We start from the raw sequence: 22,541 nt of genomic DNA, 5'->3' as shown, positions 1-22,541 counted from the left end.
TATTGGTCTGCACAGGCAGTATCTGGCACATATTGATTAAAATTCTTAACAATTATTTGTATGACCAGAAGTGCACTTTTGTTGGGAAATGGAGGTACTGTCCTACCATCACCCTAACTACCAAAAATCACCCAGCGATCTATACTACACATAAACTGGATCTCTCTTTCTACAGGATATGGATTGTAGTAAAGGGGATTCGTATAGTTATCTTTTTCATTGTTGTATTCACTATGGAATACTGTTCAGCATATATTCTCTCTTGTCTTTTCATCTGAAAAAAGTTGACTGTTTCTGATACTAACAGTAATATATATGTAACATAAAATTTTTATTTTCACATTCATGGATTTGTGTTGCAATTGGTGCTGGCATTTAGTGTCATCATTTCGGTTTCTAAAGGAAGAAATTCGTTACTGTCTAACAGGTAATAAGTTTTCTTCTTTCAGGATTGGCTGCCAAGTTCAGTTTCCTCAGATACCTGCAAAAAGATTCTTAGTACATGAAATATTTTATATATATTTTTTAAATTAACTCTTTCTGGTTTGCTTGCTTTCATTGTAGTACGATTTACTTATATCTCTGGTTCTTTCGTTCCTTGTTTGATTTCTCTTATTATCTGAAAACACTTCATTAGTGGTGTACATATCATCATCATCATCATATGAGCCATTTCCCACGTCATGTGGGGTCGGCATTGCTTTGCTGGATCCAAATCTTCCATAAATACCTATCCAGTGCTTCTTCTCTGAGCCATCTTTTCTCCCGTAGGTCCCCTTCTACCTGGTCTTTCCATCTCAGTTCCGGTCTTCCTCTTCTCCTTGATCCTTCGATTTCTAGTTCTTCAACTCTTCTTCCCACGTAGTACTCCCTCTTCTCTGCACATGTCCATACCATCTTAGCTTACTTTCTTGGATCTTCTTCCCTGTGGGCTCCACTTTCACTGTTCCCCTGATGTACTAATTCCTTAGTGTATCCTTTTGTCTCACCCTACTCATCCACATTAAAATTCTCATTTCTGCCATTTCCCTCATTCTCTCTTGGGCGTAATTGGCCAAGTTTCTGCACTAACAGCATCGCAGGCCTCACTACAGACTTGTAAACCTTGCCTATCATTCTGCAGCTAGCCTTCTTATCACAGAGTACTCCACTCAGTTCTCTCCAGTTCATCTATCCACTGTTTATCCTGTGCTGTATTTGAGCCTCCAGTCCTCGATCACTTTGCATGTAACAGCCTAGGTATTTAAATTTCTGGATCAGCGTTAGTTGTTCTTCTTGCAGATCAATATATAGATCTTTGGCATCCTTTGGATATGCATTATAAATTTTACAGCGCTGTATTTGTTAATGTTTACTTGTGACAGTGAAAAACTATACGATACAAACCTGAATGTTACCTTGTTCCACGATTTTACTTTTACCTTGTCCATAATTTGCATTGTTAGCATTTCTGCACTTGTTTTTTCGAGCTATATCCTGAACTATGAGGCTCCGTTGACTCCTTTGAAAAGTTTCCTTAACCTACAATATCGTAGCAATGTCGATTTATTAATAGTATAATAATCGAATGTCTTCCACAGACCTTACAAAATATTTAGTGTTGCACGCGTCTACAATGGACCCTCAACGCATCTTACCTTCATTTTCTTACGTTAATATGGAGGAGTTCCTTTGAATCTTCTTGTATTACTTAACTGTAATCCTTTTCTGTGAGTGGTGTCATCTTGTTGTGTTAATTGTGCTTTTCGCATCTATTCCTAATGGCAGCTCATACAATCGATAAATGGCAGAATGCACCAAGCTCTGGAGTGTTCTGAAAATTAACTTTATGCTTTAGCAAGTGGAAGTTTCTATGCATAACATGTTTCATCGTAATCTGTGAGAATAATCATTTCATTACTTAGGAAGCTTCTATGAAGCTAATCTTACAACAATGAGCATCGTTTATTATTTATAAATGGAAGTACGAAGGAATTTTTCCGTGGAGACAACAGCGGCCACTACATTTCACAAGTCAGTAAATCTGTAAATCTGTTTCTCTTTTAAAAGGAACGCTTCAGCAAGGGATATGACGTATTTACGACCCATCGGCTGGAGTTACACACAAAAAAAGGTGAACTGGTAAGCTGGGCGACGAACTTCCGCTAACGTCTTTGGCCTTGACCTAACTTGTGGCCAGTTGCGTTAAGCTAAAGGTAAAAAAATAAAATGTTTCTGTCACGTCTTGCTGTCTCTCGAAAGCTTATTGTGGCGTCGTAGTTTCTTACCTTGAGTGGACCCTTGTTGCTAACTTAATGAAGAAAATACATCTTAAAACTAACACATAATACAGAAAATATTCATAGAAGAAAACACTTAAATGCATAGCTTATTCATGAATGGCTTTATGTTTGAAATATGATGTAGGCCTTTACTCTTGTGAGTACGTAAAGTTTCCACTAAAACCACATTGCCATGCACAATGCGACGAATGCTATGGCCCATTGTACATCAGGAAAACTTTCTTACTAGGACTCTTACCTTTATTGGAGAGACGGCTGCTCTTAACCAATAACTTCTGATTAATTGCAAGTTTTATTGTTCTGATCCTTTTAGACAGAGATGTAATTCCTCGTTCTGCCGTCTCTCTTATTCAGTGGAATGCAACATTTACAAGTTTTCTGTGCCTTAACTTCCTTGTTGCCAGAAAGGGTACCATTTCCATGACCCTCCGGTGGCTGTTCATTTTTGAGAACTAGGATGGGAGGCAATGGCGTGGAGTCATGTGGTAATTCATTTATTAATATGTGTGTCCCATGAACTGTGTTTACTGTGACAGTACAATCTGCACAATTTGTTGAGCTCTTTCATACCACGTTCTACCAGATTAGATCCTGGCCAATACAGGTTTTATTTTTTGTCGACGTAGCTTGCGTACCCAAGTATGTGAACGGAATTTCTAGCCATTATCGGATATAACTTTATCGATGTGGCCTACTTCTGTTAGCAAATTTTTTAAGAGAGGTGCAGCAACTGTCCTTGCGGTAGCTTTTCTCCCGGGAGTGAGAGAAATGTGTTTTGATGTCATTTCAACTGCTACAATAATGTAAGCATACCCATTTTCTGACATTACAAGAGGTCATAATAAATCAACTGCTGCTAAATACCTCAGTTTTACAGGGATAATAGGAAACAATGGGGCTTGAGGTGACACAGTGGGTGGCATGGCTTTCTGACAAAGCTTAGATCTGCTGAGGACATTTTTTATTCTCTTCCCCATATCATTAGAATAGCATGTTGCTCGAAATTTAATGGAAGCTCTTGGTATACTATAATGTGCATAATAAAGGTGAATGTACCGAACGAGTTTGTTCACTTGCTCATCTGGTATACATACAACCCAAAAAGAATGGCTACCAGAGATATGTTTAAAGAGATTATTGTTCCTGACCAGGTAATAATGCCTTATTTCTTGTAGCTTTGTCTTGACACTTCTCCTTAGTGTCGTTCCATACTGTGTCTTTATCCTGCTCTTCCCAAATGTTCTGTAATGATGACGAAACGAAATTCTCAAACATGACTTTCTTTATGTAAAGAAGACTGAAATTATTGTCATGTTGAACTTCCTTGTTATTTCTAGATAGTCCAGTGGGTGCACGAGACAGTGTATCTCCCACAATATTCTGCTCACCAGGGAGGTGGATAATGGTCATTTGAAATTCTTAAAGAAACAGAGCCCAGAGTCTTGAGCGCTCTTGTGTCAGTTTCGAAGACATCAGAAACTGCAATGCACGATGATCTGTATAGACCTTCGTGTTTTTACCATATAGAAAATAACGGAATTTCGTAAAAGCCCAAGAGTGGCTAATAGCTCCAGTTCTGTTATTGAGTAGTTCGTTCTGACTTTGTCAGAACGCGACTACGGAAGGCTGTACTTGTTTGTACACTAACACCATTTTCCTCCATCTCTTTGAACAGGTGAGCCCCAAATCCAACCTTGGAAGAGTCTGTGGACAAGCAAAAATCTTTCGATAAGTGTGGATGACCTAATATTTCAGCTTAAAGCATTGGAATTCCATTCCAGCCTGCTCATCCCATTTCCACTGGCATTTTCCCCTGTGACAGCATACAATCTTGGCGTTGTGATAATTTTTCAGTTCAGAAATCTACGATAAAAAATGATTATTACGAGGAACGTCATTGACATGGGCTGTAATATGGTTTTTCAAATAACCAGGGAGAATAGTATTTAGCCCACGAATAAACGCTGCTGTAGAAATGTTGAGCCCAAAGGGTAGCTTGGAGAACTGGTAACACGTACCGAAACATGCCATGTATTGTCAGCATTCTGGATGAAGTTCAGATTGTCAATTTGATCGGAGATCAACTGAAGACGGGACCTGTACCGCATCGAAGTTTGGAGGAGTTCCTCAATAGTTTCTGTTACTATAATGGTATTATTTTGTCTCGAATCCAAGACCAAAAGATCGAGCCACCTTTCCTCTTAACTTTGGACTATTGTAGGAGCTTACTGCTCGCTCAATGATTCTCTGTTGTAGCATGGTTTGAATTTCAGCTTTAACCTTTTCTCTATAGAGTGCAGGGATGATATATGGTGGCTCTCTAAATTTATAGTGAGGTTCGGCCTCGAACTTATAATTAAAGCCTTTAATGATGCCAGGGCGATAGGTGAAGACTTCAGCATGATTACGCAATATGTTTACAAGGTCTTCTTTGTCATCCTCTGGACACTGTTGTGCGCGTTCTACCTTGTCATTGATTATACGATCTATATATATGCCCTTATTAGTGTTCTGCCAAGAGTGATACTCTGAATTTAATTCGCCACACACGCTAATCTGTGAGTTGTTCAGATTTTGTTCTCTTAGATAACATAGACAATTATGATCTTGCTCTTGAGGAAAGATCCATTTCTGAAATTGTAGACAAACAAGTTTAACCTGTATTTCTAGTTCTACTTCTCCTTCGTTGAAGTTTAACACCGCTTTATGTGCATTTAAAATGTCTACTTCTAAGATCATTTGAGTGGACAGGAGGGGCTCAATGACGAAGTTTTCTGAGAGGCTTTGGCCCTGACACTTTAAATCTATGATCGTTTGTTGCTTCACGTCCACACACTTCCCCAAAAATGGTACCTTAATTTGTGTCTTTTGCAAGTACCGGACGGTCAGTGATTTTACAACATTGACTAAACATGACATGACTTAGAACGGAAAGTATACTGCCTGAGTCTAAAACTGCTGAAAATTTGGTATCGACAGCTGAAACTGATATAATTAGATGGACAATATTGTTACTATTATCTTCCTTTTCCTCTAATAGAAGATCCCTTGGATCTTTTAACTGTACAAAGTTTAGTGCTGTAGTATCATTTTCGTTTCTACTATAATGTGATTTTGCTACTGGCTGCGCTAATCACAGTGCTGTTTCACGGGAATTGTTTCGAGGATCTGGTGACCTTCTTTGAACAAACTCACGCTAATTTCGCTGCTTTATATCATCGTTGGGTTGCCAGTTTGTTGCTAACGGTTGCGGTTGTCTTCTTTGAAAATTGAGACCAGAATTATTATGACTATTACTCTGAGTAGATATTGCCCGACCTTGATTTGCGTTGCCATGATTATTAGATGGAAAATCATATTGATTTTTGTAGCTATCTGGTGGATGGTTACCACCATAGTCAAAACTATACTGAATTGCATTATTATAATGCATGTTCTGGGGAACATTGTTTCCCTGGAAACTGTCACTATTATGATAATTATTTCTTCTGTTACTCTTGTTTCTAAAATTTTTTTTACTATTGAAGTGTCCATTCTGTAAATTTCCATTGCGTCTTTTTTTTTTTTGGAAATTACCAGAGTTCCATTCAATTGTTGATTGGGCACACTACCTTGATCATAATGTGTTTGCTGATGGATTTGTTGGTCGTAATTGTTGTAGTTGTTAGGACTACTGTTAAAACCTTGCATACGCTTATTGTTCTGCATGATCCGTGGGTTCTTTGCATAGTGATGCGAGTAGTCATGTTGGTATGCACGATTTTCGTAATTATAATGGTCATTTGAGTGGCTATTATTACCGTACTGGTTCACAGAAGCTTGCATTTGCCTATTATTTGTACCATTATTATTAGAGGTCTGCCTAGTGAGGCAATTGTCGTCAACATCTTCTAGTTCTTGCAAAAGAGCTGTGAATTCATCAGTATCGTTTTTGCATCTACTACCTACAAAAACATGTTTCATATAAGTGTGTAATTTTGTTATGCAAATAGTGATTAGGTCTACTGGACTGCGCGAATTGTCTAAACACTGGTTTCTACGCACCATGTCCTCAAAATACAATGTTGGGGTGGTAAATTCCGATCTTTCTAACGGTTTTTCGGTTTAATATGCTGGTTTTTACGCGTGAATGCGTTGTGGGAGACCAGTGTGCCGTCAAAAAGATGTTCTGAAATTCTGCCAATGATCGACATTGTTGCGCTATTGAACGCATTTTAGAAGCCGGCTCATTTCAGGGGGTAAAGATTAGTGGAACTGATCAAGTCAGGCGCTTGCGTTTATTACTTTGCTAGCTTTACGAAATGTTTTAAATTTTCGTACGTGAAGGAAGTGTTTGTAATCGATCCTATCGTTCCTTCTTCATTCAAAATTGAGGTGACAGAATCACATCGATTGTTCTGGTTGTTGCATATTGTTGTATTCAGGTTGATCGACACTTGTGCAAATGCGTTCTGAATGAGGCTGTCGTCTAATGCCGTCGCCAGTATGGTCGACGAGTATGTAACCTCTGACGCAATCCCATTGTTGTGTAATTTGACAATATGTTAGGCTCTAATAGGAGTTGGTACTTTTTCAGCGTTAAGAATTTTTCGTTCTATAGAATTTAATCTATCTTTTACTTTCGCGTTCATGATCGGTTACCTTTCCAATAAACGCTTCGTTTCAAAATACTCTTCTGTTTGGGAGAACTGTACAGGTGCAGTGACATCAGAGCTTGTGTCTACATTGTTGGACAAGCCTGTAACTTCTGACTTTATGTCTTCAGTTCTCTGAGAAGTTGTGCCTAACTACTCTACAATACAATGAACTATTTCTTCTACAGAGTCTGTTTTGGTGCTAATTTCTGCAATTTTACAGGCATTTGAGATCCGTGATCAAAGTTCTGGGTATTGCTGCTTTAACGGCAATTAACACATCCTGTTTGTGATTTTGTAAACCTGCCTCAATCCTTCAGATTCGTTCTGTTTGTTGAGATTGCACAGTCTCAATGGTGTTAATTTTATTTTCTAAAGTCTGCAATTAAGGGAATAATTTTTCATGCAGTGTTTTGGTCAATTCATTCATAATTGTTCTGTTATCAGTTTGCGACATCGTGATTTGAGTTTTCAAGCGTTCTTTCATTGTTTGTGTGTCCTGTTGGGATTTTATAAGCATGATTTGTTGGGACATTTGTGTATCCTGTTGGAACTTGTTAAACATAGTTTATAACAGGGTTTTCAGTGAGTCATTCGTAATAAATTGAACATCGCTGTTATGTGAAGCCATCTGACGTGCTGCTTGTACCTCAGAACGACTTATGGAACCTGAATTTACTGTCTCTGAAAAGATTTGTCATGATGTGTCACTGTGCTGTTGTACTACACTGTTTGTTAATTCTGCAGTGTTTTCTGCATTGCCACTGAGGTCATCCGCTTCATTGTTTGACCCTTGTAATGAGGCAACAGAAACTTGTGTCTCATTATCTTGGTGAACATTTTCCGCTTCAGTCTCTGAAGGCTGGGAATGTTCTGAAGAGATAATTCGTATTTAGTGGTGTTTGCATTTGGAAGTTCCCTCAGGTCCCTCATGCAAATGGTGGATCTCATGTGGTCAGCCATCGTTAGTAACAATCTGAAAAGTAAGACAGTAAATAATGTCTCACCAACAAATCTATCTCTTTAGAAAATAATAACAGAAAATAATGTCTCACTAGCAAATCTATCTCTTTATAAAATCACTTACGAAACAGAGATAATGATTTCCACTAACACAAGATAAATTGCCAGTCACTTGGGATCAGTCATGTCACACACAAAAAAAAAATGATGTTCGTAACTGTTAGTCCTCGACAATGAATCGTGAAATATGTCACACGAAATTCTTATAATTAACATAGACGGACATAATACACAATTATTGCTGAAAAACAAAGTAGGCTACATATATAACTAGTAACAAGGTAGCGCAGCTGTAACCACTGTGTGTGTAATGTTGATCTGGCTGCGTTTTTATAATTTCCAATGCTGTCGCTAGCAACAGGGTTCACCATATGTAATGTATATTCAGCCAAGATATTTATATGCAAGAAATATGTAACGTAGCTACGGCCAAAATTGCTTATGTTCGTCTGAGAAACTGGTCTCCATAAGCAACCTGAGCTATCAGTGAACGGAATCTAATCTGCATAACGCTGTGTGCATGTAGTATGAGCGTCACATTCAGTGTCATTTAAGCCTTCAAAAGATCGTTACAAGAAAAACTTAAAACTAATATTTGGATAAGCTAACTGACTGCGTCTTTAAACAAGAATTTCCAAGTGATACAGAATCTGACTTGTGCAACGCAATTTACTGGACTGGAGTACATGACACATTGTCGTGTATGTGTCTCTGTTTTAGCCCTACGTTTTGTACTCACCTCTTCAGATGACTGTCTTTTTCCCTGTGGTTTACAGCACTGCGCAGCAGCATGCAGCAACAGCAGCTAAAGCTTATTACTAATAATGAATTTAATAACAAGGAGTTTTCTTGGATCCTGATAACTATTAAATAACTTTTGTTGAGGGATTTCATTAAGTAAGTTTATTTAAAACTTCAGGACCATCATGAACAAGTATAAATAATGACAATGACAAATGACATATGTGTGAATAATGATTGAGTTCCAGATTAACAAATTATTTTAATTTCCAAGTTACGTTAACATTTAGAAACCACAACATATTATTTAGATATGGAGCTTAATTATTATTATTTGGAGGATAAGGAGGCTTCTTTCACTGACAAGTAAAACATGGGATTATTGCAAACTCTAAAAATCACTAGCCTAACCATGCAATTGCTTTTGTGCTACACTTGCAAATTATACCTTGAATTCCATCCTCAAGGGTATTTAAGACATCTAAATCTCTCCTAGCTACATAAATGAAATCAGGCGTTGAGTGTGGTAAGATCTACCATCACCGACGTGAGGGCAGCGTGTCATGTCTTCTGTCTCCGAGCTCTCAAACGCCACTACTTCTTCCACTCTCACGGACAGACCTCGTCTCCCTACAATGCTTAGAATCGCGCTACAATGTGTCGCCCTCAGACTGTTACTACTGATACCTGAGGGCTTACACAATGAAAGGATAGCGTTAAGAAAGATATACTGTTTTGTCATTGAGAGTTCTGACACACTCCTTACAACTTCCCTATGAGATGTCAGTCGTCCCTAAGAGAACTTTCCGAATTTCTGTCTAACGGCAGCCCTCAAATATGATAGAACCACGTTATTGCAAAAATCTTCATTGTCCATCGATTTGTTCATTAGAACGTTGTCGCTGCAAAGCTTATCAACTCCCCATTAATGTTTTTTGAGCAGAGTGAGCAGCCATACCGCAGATAATCTCCAAAATAATATTTGTGGCCGTTAAGACTCGAATCATAGGACGATACAATGCGGTTCTCTGCCACACATGGTACGTGTTTTTCTGTAAAAGTGGTATGTGAAACTGTAGGTTCACCTTCACAGCCTGTCACTGGAGCGAGGAGGCATTCAGAGTCGGCGTACACTACAAATGGGCATCGCTCAGGAGGCATAATAACGAGTACCGGCTCCATATATATATATATATATATATCAAGATACGATTGGTCCCGAAATGGATACCACAGTGAAATCAAAAATGTTTTATTTGCAGTATTTAGCTACACCTTGCTACTAGTTCTTATACAGTCAGCGCTCCTGCTTTGTTAGATATTTGTCGTATAGTTGTACCAAAATTCCGATACCCTCCTTACATATGGCAGCCGCTTGTGCTTTCCGCCAGATACTGTGCTAGTTTGCTGCTCGTTGTCCGTACCAAAATGCTGTCCTCATAGCTACATTGTCCAAGTGAATAGAGAGCAGAAAATCAGAGGGAGCGGTTTTCGGGTTGTATGGTGAGTGATCAAGCGCTTTCCATCCAAAACGCTGCAGGTGCGCTTTTGTCGCAGCTGCGGTGTGCGGCCAAGAAATGTCCTGTATAAGGACAATGCCCGATGATACAATACCCCTTTACTTGTTCTGAAATGCCCTTCGTAAACGATTTTCTCGGATTGACGGACCCACTCACTGAACAACGTCATCAGCTGACACTCGCTTCCTGAAACTCACCGTCTCGCTCGTCAACATCTCTACGTACTGCTTCAAAGACAGTGCACCACTGCCACACTTTGGTATCGCGCATGACAATCATCAGGTGGATTGTCGCAGCAAGAAGAGACAGACACTACACTATGGGCAGGAGTCGTTATAGATCTAGGCGTTTAAGGTGCTTACTGTGCTCTCGGAACTGAAGAATGCGTTACGCGATCGACGGACATACTACAGACACTGCGCAACACACCTGCGCAAAGCTTTATGGGATTTTCACTGTCGTTTTAATTTCGTGACGTACGTGACCTATAAAAAAGTTTCCCTCTTACTTACCTAAGATAGGAGGTCTGCTGAGGTCACGACTACATACATGGGCAGTGTATAGTTGGAGGATACCAGAACCATATTAAGTTGTTGTAAATCAGATTAGCGTACACTCATTTACTGTATTAAATGTCAGTTAAATACTATATGAGCCAGACGTGCAAAAGCAACACACAAAGTCAGTAAAACTGCATGTGAGACGTTTCTGTATCGGAGTACTGAAAATACATTATTAAAAATTATAAAACACTAAAATCAAACAATGAGATTTTTTAAATTACGAGGATATGTCTAAGCACTAGGCACGTCGTTGGAACAAACTGAGCTCAATCTGAAACCTGGACTCCAGGCCACGAGCTTTACTCGTCTGAAGAATTCTAATGTCTCTCAATATGTCCTGAGTTGTCTACATGGGCTCAACATTAATTATCAGACATGAATGAATAGTGCGTAATCCCAGGACATTTTGATGCAGTTGGGAGTCTCCTCTTACCCTAGGAGACACTGATCCTTTGCAAGTTATTGTATTTGAAATGCTTGATTCATTGATTTAAAGAATTTATAAAATATTATTTAATAAAGATCACATTGCGAAATGACCAATTACAAATAACGAAATGAATGCACTGGTTCAGCATTCTGGGTGTTACTTGCCAGCCCACAGAAAGGGAGAGAGTTGTACATGGGGGATTGTGTATTCAGGAACAAATGATGTTTCGTGGTACGTAAGGTAGGTTAAGGTATAATTCGTGACTAGTGTACCATCTTGTGTCTTGATATGGAAGATCTCTTTACCATGGAACAAGCGAGATTTACAAATGGGTGAGTTTTTCCAATATCATAAAATGATATGGCCAAACTTTCAATGGCAATCACCTCGAAAGTGAACTATTGTCGCACTAAACAACTTATTGTTCCAGTGCTCCAACGATCGAGTTCCTATAAGCTAAGAGATACAGAAACAGTCGAGCTTCAATTCATGCATGTTCACTGTGTCAACTTTGCTTAACGCGGAACTTCTCGTTAACGAAGGAGAAGTTGAATCTGTACGTCATATCTGTGCTATCTTCATGAGTTATTTTATTACACTTTCTGAATTCATTTGATCATTCTTTTTCGCTGTCCAATTTTAAGGAAACTTGTGTCTGCACAACATCATCACATCTTGGCGCTCTGTTCGTAATCGCATTAAATATGAATGAGACGTGATTCAACTATTTCGTGGATGAAATAGAAAAAAAGGTATCATGTTCCTTATCTTCTTAAGTTAAGTGTTGAATCTGACATTGTCGACAGGATACTTTACAACTGGTAAATGCTTGGTGTTGACATACAGACATTTTCCTAGCGGTTGTTACTTCAACGAGTGCTGTGTCGTCGCTGTGACGTTTCAAGGAACCATTAGGTTGTTGAAGCTCGTGTCAGCAGTATTCAGCAACGTTCACTAGTAGGACATTGTATTCATCACTTAGGTAGTATGAATGATACCTACACACATAAGAGCGCAGAAAGCTACTGCGGAAGGACAGTGCTAAGCCCACCTTAGTTGCATCATGATCACAGTCATTTATTTCAAACAGTCAGTTCATTCCAACGACGTGCCTTGCAAGTGCTTATGCATATCCTCCTAATTTTAAAAATCTAATCGTATATTGGATGCAATGCTTTTCTGTCAAACATATGGGATGACGTTGTAGAATTACGAGTACATGGGCAAGCACTTGGCAGTTAGAGTGAAATAAATTATCGATGAGAATACAGACAATGTGGACAATGGAACTGCATTTCAATAAATTAGTGACTGTGTGAAAAAGAAAACTTACGGTGGTATATATTCTAACTCTACATTGTCACAGAAAAAACTATAGGATGTGACAAAGCAAATGGATTCACCCTATCTGTTACGTTATTCTTCTCCCAAAAATATAAATAGTTTTTCACTCATTTTTATCTTATTTCAAATACACTCCTGGAAATTGAAATAAGAACACCGTGAATTCATTGTCCCAGGAAGGGGAAACTTTATTGACACATTCCTGGGGTCAGATACATCACATGATCACACTGACAGAACCACAGGCACATAGACACAGGCAACAGAGCATGAACAATGTCGGCACTAGTACAGTGTATATCCACCTTTCGCAGCAATGCAGGCTGCTATTCTCCCATGGAGACGATCGTAGAGATGCTGGATGTAGTCCTGTGGAACGGCTTGCCATGCCATTTCCACCTGGCGCCTCAGTTGGACCAGCGTTCGTGCTGGACGTGCAGACCGCGTGAGACGACGCTTCATCCAGTCCCAAACATGCTCAATGGGGGACAGATCCGGAGATCTTGCTGGCCAGGGTAGTTGACTTACACCTTCTAGAGCACGTTGGGTGGCACGGGATACATGCGGACGTGCATTGTCCTGTTGGAACAGCAAGTTCCCTTGCAGGTCTAGGAATGGTAGAACGATGGGTTCGATGACGGTTTGGATGTACCGTGCACTATTCAGTGTCCCCTCGACGATCACCAGTGGTGTACGGCCAGTGTAGGAGATCGCTCCCCACACCATGATGCCGGGTGTTGGCCCTGTGTGCCTCGGTCGTATGCAGTCCTGATTGTGGCGCTCACCTGCACGGCGCCAAACACGCATACGACCATCATTGGCACCAAGGCAGAAGCGATTCTCATCGCTGAAGACGACACGTCTCCATTCGTCCCTCCATTCACGCCTGTCGCGACACCACTGGAGGCGGGCTGCACGATGTTGGGGCGTGAGCGGAAGACGGCCTAATGGTGTGCGGGACCGTAGCCCAGCTTCATGGAGGCGGTTGCGAATGGTCCTCGCCGATACCCCAGGAGCAACAGTGTCCCTAATTTGCTGGGAAGTGGCGGTGCGGTCCCCTACGGCACTGCGTAGAATCCTACGGTCTTGGCGTGCATCCGTGCGTCGCTGCGGTCCGGTCCCAGGTCGACGGGCACGTGCACCTTCCGCCGACCACTGGCGACAACATCGATGTACTGTGGAGACCTCACGCCCCACGTGTTGAGAAATTCAGCAGTACGTCCACCCGGCCTCCCGCATGCCCACTATACGCCCTCGCTCAAAGTCCGTCAACTGCACATACGGTTCACGTCCACGCTGTCGCGGCATGCTACCAGTGTTAAAGACTGCGATGGAGCTCCGTATGCCACGGCAAACTGGCTGACACTGACGGCGGCGGTGCACAAATGCTGCGCAGCTAGCGCCATTCGACGGCCAACACCGCGGTTCCTGGTGTGTCCGCTGTGCCGTGCGTGTGATCATTGCTTGTACAGCCCTCTCGCAGTGTCCGGAGCAAGTATGGTGGGTCTGACACACCGGTGTCAATGTGTTCTTTTTTCCATTTCCAAGAGTGTATATATACCTAGCGGTAGGTAATATTTGTCTTAAAAAATTCTCATAATTCTATTTAGGCTCAATTTCATTTTAATTTATTACTCAGATCATTATTTCAAGTGTTCTTGTATATACCATTTCTACAATTAGTTTTCAGTATTGTAGTGTTAATTAAAAGCTATATATAACTAAACTTAGCACAATAGATCGCTTCACGAAAAAGAGCACGAGACAATCAGCATATTCCAAAAACTGACCTACACTATTTTAAAGTAAAGTATTCCTTCTTTCCAGAAAAAAACGTTAAATTACCGAAATGTAAATACGATTCACAATAATTAACATCAAAGTCTCTCGCTAATTCCATTTCTGATTGCAGATTTCGTCATAACCATTGACGTGTTCCGAACTTTCACTACATACTTACGTCGTCTTATTCCTGCTGTAGCATCTGAGACACAGCACTGATTAATTAATGCACTGATTAACCTTCAGCAGGTCGTGCCATGGTCTGCCGCATGAGAGACCATCCATTTCACATAGAGAAACACGTTGTTTTGCTTCTCTTATTGGTGTTATCTTATTAAATGTATTAAATAACGTAGTTTATTCATTTTTAGTTAGTTTTAGAATAAACCTGTGAAAAATACCTGTTATGGGGGCAAGTTTATCATGTAGGGTTGTGGTATCACCAAGTCAAAGGGCCGCGCGGTTTAGCCGCGCAGTCCGAGGCGCCTTCTCACGGTCCGTGAGGTTCGACTCCTCCCTCTGGCATGGATGTGTGTGTTGCCCATAGTGTAAGTTAGTTTAAGTTAGATTAAGTAGTGTGTGGGCTTAGGGACCGATGACCTCAGCAGTTGGGCCCTTAAGACCTTACCACAAATATCCAATTTCTACGTCAAAGGCTCCTCAAAATTTCTAGACACCTTTGAGAACTCATGTCCGGTCTCAGAAGTGTCGGTCCTGTCCCATGCTTTTCCCATAACCAGTAGCGTAGTGGATATAACTATTGCCTGTCGCACAACACTTTATTGGCGCCCCCTCCCCTCCAGAAACACGCACAATAACGTACTATATTGAATTTACTGTAATAATAATTATAATTTTGCGGGAAATCTTGTTTGTCGTGGAGACCATTTGACACCACTCTGCAAGTGGCGGCCCGCACATGATAGACCCTCCCTCCCCTCCTCACAATAGCTACGCCATCTGTCCGTAAGTCTTCCATATTTGTCATTCGTCTCTTTTTTAAGCCGATTTCAATAAGAATACCGATAGTGCCCAATGGTTCATCTGTGATTGAACGGGTTCAATCTCTGCCCGCGCATATTTTGGGCGTAGTTTTCCGATTTTCGTGTTATTGTATCCTAGAATTTCATCTACTATTTTGTACATGGAAGAGTTTTGAAAATATATCAATCGGAGGAACGGAACCTCTTACTACTCTTCCTGAACCAGGTAAATTTCTTACTGTATTTTTTGTGTTTTGCTTTGTTTTTTTAGATATCAATAATCTTTATTTGCTTCATTTTGTAATTTTATCCTTCCTCAACTAGGTTATCAGAATTGTGTCAGCACTTGTTATTTCTTCCTTACTCAAAGCGGAATGTCTTTCCTGAAAATTTCGAGTTTAATGATTTTTATGGGTATTAGCCCCAACAAAGGGATCGGGAGGGTCAGGCGGCAAGAAGAGTATTGTTGCGAGGAAAGCTGGCACCAACATTCTGAGAAGCTGATTGGAAGAGGCAGCCAGTTAAAATAAAATAGAACGGCTGGTGGTGGGTTATTAATTTTATGTAATTCACAATCACTTGCAGTATGGCGCTCATTCATGTATTCGAGGGCATTCACATTGCAGAAGAAAAACTATGACCATTTGTTTTCCAAATTTCTAACCAGCTACGTTTTTTGAAACCGGAAATTTCATTGATTGTTGAGGTGTATCAAACATAGTAAAATTCATCCTAGCCATTTTCATAAGCTTCATGTACTTCTGAAAATAACATTTGGTTCGTACAGCAGTCTTTATACAGGGTGACAATTATATGAAGAAAAAACGTAAATTAGTTACACACTTTTTACAACATTTAAATGTTGCTACAGGTATTCGGATTTTTGATATGCCTGCCTTCAGTGGTGACGTTGTGGGGCAGACGAATAGCAATATTCTGCTTGACTCACTAAAGTGTTGGAACCTTGACACTGTAGATGACCTCCTGAAAGGCTGTATTCAGCTCAGCAATACTTTTGGGGTTACTGCTGTACATCTTGTATTTCGTACAGCCTCACAAACAGGTGTCGCATGTGTTCAGATCCGGAAAATATGGCTGCTAATCGAGGCCCATGCCAGTGGCTCTGGGTACCCCAGAGCCAGAATGTGGTCACCAAAGAGCTCCACCAGGACATCAAACACTCTCCTGCTCCAAGGGGGTCGATCTCCGTTTTGCATGAACCACATAGTGTCGAATTCAGGGTCACTTTGGATAATGGGGATGAAATCATCTTCCAAAACCTTCACGTACCTTTTGGTTGTCACCATACCATCAAGAAATATCGCACCCATTATTCCATGACTTGACATGGCTCACCAGTTGAGGGTGAAGAGGATTTTCGAGCGCGAAATGCGGATTCTCAGACTCCAAAATGCACCAGGTTTGCTTATTGATAAGCCATCCAAATGCAAGTGGGCTTCGTCTCTAAACCACACCATATTCACATCAAAATCATGTGGACAATAGTGTTGGCGAATCACAATCGCTGTACCATAGCCCTGGAGCTTAATGGTTGATGGGTTTGAATTTTGTGAGGGAAGAGATGTAGGTCTTCAACAACAATTGGTCGCAGTGTCTCCCAGTTGTTTCCCATCTGCTGTGCGGGTCATCTGATCGATGTTAAAAGACAGCGGGTGTCGTCTCGATCTTTCCGGGATTTTCATCCATTTTGGGCGACCGAAATTGCCAACATTGTCATCACGAACACTAGCCGTTCTCTCAAACTGGCGAATCAAATTATTGATTATTAACACATAAGGATCCGTTGCCTTCATCTTGAACTCGGCCGCAAGCTTTCCTTGAGCCGCACGTGGGTTGTTATTGCGAGCGTAGTAGGCCTTCACGAGCGCGATACGCTAGGGCACGCCGTACCGTGACATTTTCACGTGCAAATGGCCGACAAAAACAAGACACGTGCGCATTCGCATGCTATTCCCATCATACCCCGCGGCCAACCGTGCAGTTTGAACGTCCCAATGCAAATTGTTCGGAAGTTATGACGATTTTATTGCATATGGTTAAACAGTTATTATGCTGTGAAACCAGTAATGAAATTGCCAGTCCGTGGGTTGAAAGTAGACGAAGAAAATGTGGTACGACGCGCTCTCACTGTTGTGTCACGCCCTATTTACGTACATTCTGTAACTGAAACAAAGCACCAAGACACGCGAAACTCAACAATTTTAATATGTAAGTAGGCTTAACTGCATCTGAAACCTACATTAATTTTGTTGGGAATAAATTTTGTTATAGTTAGCAATAGTTGCTACCATCTACGCGAACTATTGTTGAACTCACTAAATTGTGTTATGAATTCAGTGAACTATCTAAGTGTGGTCTCCACTGATGATTTAAGTATAGCGTTTAATCTAAACTTAATATTCTCGTATAAATAAAAACATGTTTTTGTGCCACAGTTAAACATTCAGCTTCGCTACTTTACAGTGACTGTTCAGCAGTTACGGTTCTGATGTTGCATAACCACGGTAATTTTTCCTTGTGTAAAACATGGTAGTCGCGCTTGATAAGTGAACTCCGCGTCTGATGAAATGGGTGCATTTATGTCCACTAAAATATGGTGGTGTGTACATCAATGAAGAAACACCACCCCACACTCTATTAGGTTTTCAGCCTTGCGGTGATCAAGAGTGGTGCTACCGAAGATGAGACAACGACATCTGTTCTGTCGTAAGCGTAATAGGATAGTCGACTTCGTATGACTTTTTATCATTAAGGAGCTCCGGCAAGCCCCATCTTTTCAATGAAAAAATAGCGCTCGTAAACTTCATATTTTTTTTTCGAAAGTGTTAGAGCTAGGAAGTTGAAATTTTTACAAGTTATTTATTGACTATTGACTACAATTTAACACAGGGATTTTTAGAAATTTGAACTCAGTTGTTAGAGACTAAATTTTTCTATTGTGATGGAAATTCGCTACTTTTTTGTGCCATTTTTGTTTATAAATTCAACAATGTACGGGTTTTATGAAAAAGGCTGAGTTAAGTTGCGTAGATGGGACTGTTTAAAATTTACTGAAAATTTGAAGCAAATTGGTTTCGAAGACCCTGAGAAAAAATGTAATTTGTACGAAAAAAGAAGACTTTTGGGGAATGAGAGAGAAAATTTGAATCACCTCTTCAGTGCATTCCAAGGTCCATAATGTGGGTTTCTTCATCTTCTGCAAGCTCCTCCTCCAGATTCCTTTTTGTCCTCCTTCCGTCTACTCTGGCTTGTATTTCTAGGCTATTTACAGCCCTGTCAGCAGCCTGAAGCAAGTATCATTTGTACCATGTTGATACCTGCCTTCATTCACATATTTCGAAATACATTGCACCTTACACCGTTGCCATAAATGAAAGTAGCAACAGCATCATACACACCAAAGTAAAGTATTTCTATTCCAACACACACAATCTTGCAGGATCTTGACATTATTACACAGTTTACACTTTTATTGGGTATTGAGTTTTTCAAATGAAAATAGGTTTTATTACCTCCATTACCGCATCAGGCAGGCTATGTTTATGAGTGTACACTTTACCAGTTAGTAATCCCTTGTTGTACCCATGCTAATTGTTTTGTCCTTTGGGACACAAGTAATGATGGGGGCTTTGACCTATTGAAAAAGTATGAAAAAAAAGTTCATCAATCTTCTCTCTTCATTGCAGTGGGCAGGTGTACCAGCAAGATTAGGTTCACATACTTAGTTATTGTCTTTATTGTTTACGGTAACAACACCTACCTTCGGTTTTGCAACATTTCTCCTTTTCTTAAAAGCCTTCAGAGGATTTCTAGTCACTTTACGTTTATCCATGATTATCCTTCAATAAAACAAAGACCCCAATGAACAGAATTCACTATGAATATTTTCAGGATTACAAAATAGTAAATAAACATGAAACTCTCGACAATCGAGGGAACGATATATATCGAAGTACCAGAGGTTAGCCTCAACACTTATTTTGTAGCACTTATTTTCTCTAACATCAGTAAAGTATACATGATGAGGACGTAGAATCATAAGTACGAAATTTGCCACTAGTTTAACAACGCCACAGTGGGTCACGCACATGCGAAACATATTTCAAAAAATTTTAAAACTAGTTGTGGTTTTATAAATTAATAAATTATACGAGGGTTGAATGAAAAGTAATGCCTCCACCTTCGTTAGTTGAGTTAGGATGGGAATATTTTAATAAATCAAACGCAGAAATAATCCATAGAATTTGATCTTTAATTACCAATATTCACTTTTCCACATAATCACCAGCCAATTGGATACATATCTGCCAACGATGAACAAGTATTCTGAAGCCGTCACGGAAGAAGTCGACACTCTGTTTCCGCAGCCACAGTCTCACAGTTTTTTCAACGTCTTCATCAGAAACATAATGATGTCTCCGCAGATCGACTTTTATTATGGAGAACAGATGGAAGTTAGACGGTGCTAAATCTGGACTGTATGGAGGATGCCGTACGTTATTGAGATTCAGTCTCTGAAGTTCTGCGGTGGTGGAACGTGAAGTGTGGTGCACGTGAAGCAGTAATGGGACCCACACGTTCTTGTGGAATGCCGATTGTGCTTGCAATTTCTCTCTGCGTGATACGACGATCGTCCTGAATCAATCGTGTCACAGGAGGTCCAACTCTTTGTCACGTCAGTCAGATGTTCCCGATTCGTCATCTTTAAACTTACTCGTCCAACGACGCACAGTACTCGCATCAACACAAACACCATAAACTGCTTTCATTCTCTGATGAATCTCCTTTGGGGTGACACCTTCTGTTGTCAAGAATTGAATGACAGCACGTTACTTAAACCGTATTGATCGACCGTCTGCGCAGGGTTCCATTCTTTACACCGTAACAACACAACCGTTCAATGCTAAGGCTTCCCGCCAACTGGAGCTGTAGAGAAGAGGCTACGGAAAAAGCCAGTACCTGCCGTATGTCAATGCTGCCAACTGTTGAAGTGTTAAGAAGATGGAGGCATTACTTTTCAGTCAACCCTCGTATATCAATTGAAAGGGGATAGTCTGTAGATTTTTAAAATGATACCTTCGTATATGAATTGAAAGGGGATAGTCTGTAGATTTTTAAAATGAAAAAAAACTAAAAATTGAACATTTCATGATTTTGAACCTCCTGGAGCACTGTAAGATATAAGTTTAGGATTCTGTTACCTGTAAGGGTTAAAAGGAGGCGTACTGTGCGTTTGACGCTAAAATGTTTGGAAATCATTCAATCGTATGAAGCAGGGGAGAAACCATAATGACTGAAGTGGATGATGGATATGGTGTAGACCAGTGGCTCCCAACCTTTATTAAACCATTAGCCCTCAGTACAATCAGACCTTACCTTAGCTGGACTCCAGCCCTGCTGTCCCCCATTCCTCCATTCCTCCCTCCCCCCCCCCCCCCCGTCATCTGTTACCCAGACCTCTCTCACGTTATCACCAACTTCAGCTCATAACTAGACAGTTGAATGAAGTATTTTTCTTGGAACACTTTTATTTTTTAAAATGATGAAAGATGAATGATATTTAGTGGGCGTGTGTATGTGTGTGTTTTAATGAATGGCCGAAGAATCCGTGGTGCATCGCAAGTGCTACCCACCACTCCGTAGAAAAGAAAGTTAACTATCCACAGTGAGGGCACACAATCGTTACGAAACATACTTCCTCTGCATTACTCCTCTCCACCGCGTCATCTGCCTTGCCTGCACGCTGCTGCCTCATATTAAATCAAACATGTTCAGATGTGTGCATTGTACTTATTGTTTGTAAATCAGTTCATGGCTGCACTCCTTACTTCTGAACTGCCAGAAATTCGACGACGTCTGGCTGTCAATGCTTTGTGGCTAACCACTCTAATATTAATAATAATGATAATAACACAACTGTATTCAGCACTGTAGTATCTCTTATGTAGTTACTGCTGTGTCGCGCTGTCAATTAATTCACTTGTCCGTTTCAAGCGAGTAATGAAGCAATTTCTGGATTACTGCACTTACTATCTATAACTTGTAGAAGACATTTTCTGGAGATATTTATCATTTGTTACGTGTGTGTCTCACATCATCAGTGATGTACGGGACAAAGCACAACATATGTCTGTAGTGGGCGGACTGCGTGAGGAACCTGTAACTGTACTGCATTAATGCTACTGAGAAAATGTAAATATTGGTAACTTATACAATCAGTGTTAGAGTCTTAGAAAATTGTAATAATAGTAGTAATATTTTGAAAATTATTTAGTTTCGTGACTGGCACAGAATGGATTCGTTTGCTTTTTACCCCCCAGAAAGTATCATTTTACCCCTTAATGTGTAAATTACCTCCAGGATGGGCACTACTGGTCCAGACTGTAGACTGTCATAGTTGTGGTAGCGACACAGCGGCAGGTGACTGAGGAGCTGAGTGCGTGTGTGGAGCGCGCGATTGCCGGAAACGTCGCAGCAGAGAGATGTCCCCAATGATACACACGCTGCTGGTCACGCCCTACTTCTGCAGGCAGACTTGGTCGTCTGCAGTGTACCTTGCTTCCCTTGCCGGTGCCTCGTTACTCGGACGACTCCATACCAATTTGCCGATCCTGGCACAAGCTCCTCACTGAGACAGCCTTGCGTCCGTAGCTCTGCCGTATAACTTAACAGCGTCTGTTAGACTCACAGATAACAAGCTGGAAGCTATCGTCTGTTCATTATTAATATGTTTCTGTGCATAGCAAAGAACGTCAGCCTCCTTATGACAAACTCTATTGAAAAGAGTTATCACTTACTCCACGTATACAGTCCTTTTTCTCTATCGAATGGAAGACCACGTGCTTACAGCTAGTTGACCTTTCCTAATCATATAGAGATTGTGTCTTAGTCTCAGGGTAGCATGCTATGTGTCTGTTCTCTCTGCACAAGTAACGTATATCAAAGCTAACTGTGGAAAATACATAGTGTTACAGACATGGTTCAACAGTACCATGATTCTGCTAATTCATTAAACTGGGACTCAAAGTAACACAAGCGTAACTTCACCGTCAAAGAGAAGTGTGTTCGTAGTTGACATAGCGGCGTAACAGCGTCATTTGTTTTGCCGAATGGTGAAGGCTAGTTTGTGTGAAATCATCAATTATGCAAAATGTCAGAACACAATTTAAGAGTTAAGCAACAAGCAATGATTTTTCAGTTTATTAATAGGCAATGCAG

Source organism: Schistocerca cancellata, chromosome 1 (assembly GCF_023864275.1).
Source record: "Schistocerca cancellata isolate TAMUIC-IGC-003103 chromosome 1, iqSchCanc2.1, whole genome shotgun sequence".
NCBI lineage: Eukaryota > Metazoa > Arthropoda > Insecta > Orthoptera > Acrididae > Schistocerca > Schistocerca cancellata.
This window is presented reverse-complemented; position numbering follows the sequence as displayed.